The sequence below is a fragment of the Rhincodon typus genome, chromosome 16 (genome assembly GCF_021869965.1).
Source record: "Rhincodon typus isolate 14 chromosome 16, sRhiTyp1.1, whole genome shotgun sequence".
In the NCBI taxonomy this organism is placed as follows: Eukaryota; Metazoa; Chordata; class Chondrichthyes; order Orectolobiformes; family Rhincodontidae; genus Rhincodon; species Rhincodon typus.
This window is the reverse complement of record NC_063347.1, coordinates 59,123,006-59,129,005: the sequence shown is the minus strand read 5'-3', so window position 1 is coordinate 59,129,005 and position 6,000 is coordinate 59,123,006. Positions and strand designations below refer to the sequence as shown.

Here is a 6,000-nt window from a genome sequence, read left to right as displayed (position 1 = left end):
ATCATCCAACTCAATCCACCCTTCCCACTTCCATCATCCAACTCAATTCCCCCCACCCCCACACCTCTTCCCCTTCCCACTTCCATCATCCAACTCAATCCACCCTTCCCACTTCCATCATCCAACTCAATTCCCCCCACCCCCACACCTCTTCCCCTTCCCACTTCCATCATCCAACTCAACCCCCCACACCTCTTCCCCTTCCCACTTCCATCATCCAACTCAATCCACCCTTCCCACTTCCATCATCCAACTCAATCTCCCCACCCTGCCCCCACACCTCGTCCCCTTCCCACTTCCATCATCCAACTCAATCCCCCAGACCCCTTCCCACTTTCATCATCCAACTCAATCCCCCACCCCTTCCCACTTTCATCATCCAACTCAATCCCCCACCCCTTCCCACTTTCATCATCCAACTCAATCTTCCCCTGTTCCCATTTTCATCAATCAACTCAATTATCCCTCCCAGTTCCCACTTTTGTCATCCAACTCAATCTCCCCTCCAACCCACCCCCCCGCCATTCTCACTCTCATTATTCAACTCATCCACCTTCCCCCCTTCCCATTTTCATCATCCAACTCAATCTCCCCTCTAACCACTGGCATCATCCAACTCAGTCCCTAACTTCCCCCCTTTCCACTTTCATCATTCAACTCAGTCTTCTCACACCTGTTCCCATTTTCATCATCCAACTCAAACTTGCCCCATTTCCATTTTCATCAATCAACTCAATCATTCCTCTCCCCCAGGTTTCCACTCTCATCATCCAACTCAACCACCACCCCCCCCATTCCCACTTTCATCATCGAACTCAATCTCTTAGCCCCCTTCCCACTTGCATCATCCAACTCAGTCTCCCCCCACCCCCATTCTACTGTCATCATCCAATTCAATTCCACCCTGTACCCACTTTCATATCTCGCGCCTTCTCCTTTCATCCCTTTATCCCTCATATCTATAACCTTCTTGAACGCTTCCAATATTTTGGCCTCTGTGGCAGAGAATTCCACACGCTCACCACCCTCTGGGTGAAGATATTTCTCCTCATCTCAGTCTTAAATGGCCGATGTTCTTCGGTTCTGGACTCCCCAGCCATCTGGAATATCCTTCCTGAATTTCCCTTGTCTAGTCCTGTTTTCAGAATTTTATTTGTTCCCATGAGATACTTCCTCATTCTTCTAAATTCCAGTAAATGCAGTGCTGACTGATGTGGTTTTTCTTCGTACATCAGTCCAGCCATCTCAGGAATCAGTCTGTTTCTTTTTGTTGCACTCTGTCCATAGCCATAACATCCTTCCTCAGATAAGGAAACCAAAACTGAACATAATACTTCAGGCGTGGTCTCACCAAGGCCCTGTACAATTACATCAGGACATCCCTGGTTCAAGAACAAAGAACAATACAGCACAGGAACAGGCCCTTTGGCCCTTCAAGCCTGCGCCGACACATTTTGCCCTTCCAAACTAAAATTGTCTTCGCTTACAGGATCTGTTTCCCTCTATTCTCTTCCTATTCATGTGTTCATTGAGGTGCTTCTTGAAAGCTGCTATTGTGTCTGCTTCCACCACCTCCTCTGGCTGCGAGTTTCAGGCATTCACCATTCTTTTTGTGAAAATGTTGCCTCGCACATCTCTTTTAGACTTGCAGAAATAGCAAGAACTGCAGGATCCTGACCCGAAATGTCAACTTTCCTGCTCCTCCGATGCTGCCTGGCCTGCTGTGTTCCTCCAGCTCCACACTGTGTTGTCTCTTTTAGACTTCCCCCTCACACACTGAACCTGTCTCTCCTAGTAATTGACTCATCCAGTATAGGAAAGAGCCTCATACTTTCCACTCTAACTACATCATTCACAATTTTATAAACTTCCAGCAGGTCACCCCTCAACTCCTGCATTCCAGTAAAAACAAACCCAGTCTATCCAACCTTTCTTCATAGCTAAATTTCCCCATACCAGGCAACATCCTAGTAAACCTTTTCTGTACCCTCTCCAAAGCATCCACATCCTTCTCGTATTGTGGTGACCAGAACTGTATGCAATATTCCAAGTGTGGCCTAACTAAAGTTCTATAAAGCTGCAGCATAACTTGTCTATCTTTATACTCAATGCCCCTTCCAATGAAGGCAAGCATGCCATAGGCCTTTATTTTTCCAACCTATCTACCTGTGCTGCTACCTTCTGTGATCTGTAGACCTGCACACCCAGATCTCTCTGCATATCAATACTTCTAAGGGTCTGCCATTCACTGTATAATTGCCACCCGTACTTCCAAAATGCATCACCTCACATTTGGCTGGAATGAAATGCATTTACCATTTTTCTGCCCATGCCTCCAACTAATCTATATCCTGCTGTTTCCTCTGACAGTCCTCCTCACTATCTGCAACTCCACCAATCTTTCTATCATCAGCAAACTTACTAATTAAGACAGCTACGTTTTCCTCCAAATCATATACTTAGATCACGAACAGCAGGGGTCCCAGCACTGAGCCCTCCATTCCGAAAAGCATACTTTCTCTGCTACTCTCTGTCTCCTGTGACTAAGCCAATTCTGTATCCATCTTGCAAGCTCACCCCTGATACCATGTGACATCACCTTTTGTACTTGGATCACATTGCAGTGAAGGTCTTTTGCCTTCTTCATCGCTGCACCTGAAAGTTTACTTTAAGTGACTGGTGGACCCAGGTCTTGTTGCACATCCTCTGTTCCTAATCATTCAGATAAAAATCTGCTTTTCTATTTTTCCTACCAAATTGGATAACCCCACATTTATCCATATTATACTTCATCTGCCATGTATTTTCCCACTCACTTTGTCCAAATCCCATTGAAACATCTCTGCATCCTCCTTTCAGCTCACCATGCCATCCAGCTTTGTGTCGTCTGTTAACTTGGAGATATAACAGTTAGTTCACTCATTTAAATCATGAATATTTGTTGTAAATAGCTGGAGTCCAAGCACTGATCTCAGCTATTAACGACTTCACTTCCATTTGGTCATTTGGTAGACTGAGTACCTGAAATTATGTTAAATTTCAGAGAAGTGAGCAGATATAGGAGATGAATAAAGTAGTGGAGACTGGCACCAATTAAATTAATTATTTTATATTGTTATATGAAATGCTTATGTTGGTCATAACAATTACAAGTATTATTAGATTGAAGGGTTTACAACAACTGTATTAAATGTCACATTAATATTGTTCTGTTAATTTTTCTGATGTGTGCATTAGCCATATTGACTGTTATTTGGTTATATTACTTCGATAGCCTGATAATGGTTAAGTAACTGTAAATTGACGTAGGGATAAGCAGATGAGGAAGAACAATATGTGGGACAGAAAAGGATGGAATTGGGAAAAGAGAGGGAGTCATACTGTTAGCATGAGTCCTACCTGAACCAAGCAGGGGCTAGTGTCCTAGAGAAAAGGCTATTAAGTTAATTGCTGAGACTTTAAACTAGTTAATGGTGGGGGTGGTTGTGGGGTTGGGGGTGGGGTGGAGTTCAGATGGAATACGGTGGATAAACATTATAATCATTCCAAAACAATTGAAGGAAACAGCATACAGAAACTGGGTTTTTAGATACTACAGATAAAGGGGAAATTAAAAGATGTAAAGTTATTAATCAAGGAGACAGAAAAAAACAAATGAATAAAACATAAGAATCAAAGGACAGCTTATGGTGTGTGATCCAAATAAACATTCTTTATACAATAAAATAAAACAAAGAGCTGCAGATCCTGGAGATCTGAAACAAACGCAGATAATGCTGAAAAAACTCAGCAGATCTGGCGGCATCTATAGAGAGGGAAACAGTTAACGTTTCAAGTCGAGTGATCCTGCTTCAGAAGCATTCTTTATACACAAACATAGAACAAATTGAATAAACTGGAATAGTTTAATTCAAGTTCAGTTTGGATAGTATGACATGGTAGCCAGTATTAAGTCAAGGCTGCAAAATTGTTGAGTCTGGAAACAAAATATACCAGGTTAAAGAGGATGCAAGAATAAGAACGGAAATGATAAAAAGGAAGAACTGTAGTTCTAGTATTTACTGAGAAGATGACTTCATTGAAATTAGAGGATATAACAAAAAGTAAATCACATGATGTAGATTTTATGGGTCAAATTAAGAATTAGAAAAAAATTTAAGACTATTGTTGGAGTGGGGTATCAGCCACCAGGTAATAGCTGTGAAATGATGGATTGTACAAATGTAGTGATTAGACAAGGAGGAAAGGCAAAGTAAGACCATAATATGTAGGAACAGAAGCAGACCATTCAGCCCATCAAGTCTGCTCTGCCATTCGATGAAATCATGGCTGATCTGATAATCCTGAACTCCACTTGCTTGCCTTTTCCCCATAACACCTGATTCGCTTAAGGATTGACAAATCTGTCTGTCTCTACCTTGTATATACTTAATGACCCAGCCTTAACAACTCTCTGCGGTAAAGAATTAGACAGATTCACTACGCTCTAAGTGAAGAAATTCATTCCTCATCTGCCTTAAACCTTGTTCTGAGATGATGCCCTCTGGTCCTAGACTCTCCCACAAGGTAAAACAATGTTTCTGCATCTGCCTTTTCAAGTCCCCTAAGACTTTTCTATGTTTCAATAAGGTCGACTCTCATTCGTCTAAATGTCAATAAGGACAAGCCCAACTGACTCTACCTCTCTCCATAAGACAGTCCCTCCATGTCCGGGAGGTATGATTAGGTTCAGAGATATGGATGATTTGGTCATTGCATTGCATTTTTTTTTGTGAAGGTCCTTACCTAGTGAGGATTGGCTTCTGGACAGGGCAAGGATCCCTGTGGAAACTGGTGTTTGAGCTAAACTGTAGATGCACAATAAAACTCTTGCGAATCTCGGAAAATCTTTTGCTGCCTAATTAAACACATGGATATCGGATTATTATACAGAGAGCAGCTCATTGCAAATGCAGCTCTCCTTTTGAGTTGAGTTTGGCTGATGCTGCAAGCTTCTTCTCTGCAGTGGTTAAAAATGGGCACGTTCATTCCGCTCCTCCAGAAGGTCCTCCGGTGCCTGTCGCTTCCCCAGGGGTTGGGGGGAGTCTTGAAATAGGAATAATGGATTAATTTAACTTTTATGTAGATGGAGATAAATAGGATATATCAGGATGATAATGAATTGTTGCAATGAGTATAGTGTGATGGTTTTCTGCAACAGTATGTCCTAGGACTGACATGGAGGCCTAACATATTTTGATTTCATAGTAAGTCATAACTAATAGGTCAGATTTAGACAATAGCCTGTGTGTGAGCAATCTTCTAGTGGTAATCACAATGTGATCAAGTTCAATATAATGTTTAAAAAGGGGGAAATGCCAAACAATAACAGATGCTGGATTTAGCTGAAGCTGACTTCAAAAGAATTAGACAGAGACAGTAAAATGAGCAAATCTGTTAATGGGTAAAATGACAAAAGATCAATAGGAGGTGTTCAAAAGATAATTTGCTGAGATGCAAGATCAGTTATACCTGTAAGGGACAAGAACATGATGTGCCAAAAGAAAAGAAATGCAATGGATGACCAAGTGGATGTGATGAAGTCAAACTTAATGAATAGAGTGAGATGCTTTTAAATGTTGAAAGGCTGAAAACAATTAAGATTGCAAGTGAAATGCAGCCTTGACATATAGGTAATTGAATGGTCATGAATGGGTACATAAAGTAATCAAAAAGAGGACTGGAAAAGGGAGTATGAGTCATATTTCATACATAGTCTTGATTAGACCACACCAGAAGGATTATAAACAGCTCTGGGATCCACAATTTATAAATGATATTTTGATCCTGGAGAGAAAGCAGTATAGATTTAACACAATGATACCTGAAATCCAATGGTTAGATTAGGAAGAGAGGTTACACAAATTAGTGTTACCTTGCCTGGTATTTAGGAGATTAAGGAGTGATTTGTTTGATGTTTCAAGATATTAAGGGGAATTGACAGAGCATACAAAGAGGAAC

At 41.4% G+C, this 6,000-nt stretch overlaps 1 protein-coding gene across 1 annotated transcript in view; it reads left to right on the top strand.

Annotated features, from left to right (window-relative positions):
* oxtra (oxytocin receptor a) overlaps positions 1 to 6,000 on the top strand; it is a 460,437-nt gene that overhangs the window by 3,100 nt on the left and 451,337 nt on the right. The window lies entirely within an intron of this gene.